This window comes from Triticum dicoccoides, chromosome 5A (assembly GCF_002162155.2).
Source record: "Triticum dicoccoides isolate Atlit2015 ecotype Zavitan chromosome 5A, WEW_v2.0, whole genome shotgun sequence".
Taxonomy (NCBI): Eukaryota; Viridiplantae; Streptophyta; class Magnoliopsida; order Poales; family Poaceae; genus Triticum; species Triticum dicoccoides.
In genome coordinates, this window is record NC_041388.1 from 693,120,514 (window position 1) to 693,121,712 (window position 1,199).

A 1,199-nucleotide genomic window follows, 5' to 3' on the forward strand; every position below is an offset into this window, starting at 1 on the left:
CGCGCCCCTGCTAGCCGGCCCTGACCGCGTCCACCCCTCCCGGCTGCTTGCCGCCTTGGGACTCCGTCCCTCGCCCGGTCCGACGCCCCGCCTCGCCCAGCCTACCTCACCTCGCCGTGCCTGTGGCCGGCGGCTTCCCCTTCGATCTGGGCGTACGCCCGCTCGGGCTGGGCGCCAACGCCCGTGCGCTCTGCCCGCATCCCGCTCCGGCCATGGACACGCCGTGGCCACCGGCCTCTTCTTCCTTCGCCTGGCGCAGTCCACCGCTAGCCCGCGCCCTACCTCACCCTCCCACGCGCGCCATGGAATGCCCCTGTCGCTGGAGCCGCAGCCTCCATCGACCGCCGCCACCACTCTCCGGCGGCGCCGCCCTTCGCCGGCGCCGTTCGCTGCCGGCTCCCCCTCGCTCCACCTACCGCAGCCGACGCCACAATGGCCGCGCCCGCTGGAGCCCCGTTCCAGCCTCGCCCGCGCCCGATAAGCCCCCAGGGGCCTATGACAAGGGGGCCCCATCCCCAGAACTTTATTAAAAAAAAGGAATTAAAAATAAATAAATAAATAAATAATAATTACATTAATTAAATAATCAATAAGCGAATTAATTAAGTTAATTAATCTTGTTTAATTAATCTAATTAACTAGTTAGTTTAATTAAATAGTGCTTAGTTTAACTAAGACCTAATTAACCTAAACAGAGTATGACAGGTGGGTCCCACTGGACCCACATGTCAGTTTGACCCAGTCAACTCTGTTGACTGCTGATGTCAGCATGACATCATGCTGATGTCATTAATCTGTTTTCCGAATTAATTAAATAATTAAATAAATTCCAGAAATTAATAAAATCTTTAGAAAATCATATCTTTTAATCCGTAACTCGGATTAAAATATTTTCAACATGAAAGTTGCTCAGAACGACGAGACGAATTCGGATACGCAGTCCGTTCGTCCGCCACACCCCCCTAACCTATCGAACCCGCAACTTTCCCCCTCTGGCTCCTCTGCCCGAAAACACGAAACACCGGGAATACTTTCCCGGATGTTTTCCCCCCTTCACCGGTATCACCTACTACCGCGTTAGGGCACACCGAACACCGCGTATTGCCTTGTTATATTTTGAGATGCTTTGTTTGCTCTGTATTCATTATTTCTTCCCCCTCTTCTCTCCGGTAGACTACGAGACCGACGCTGCTGCTGAC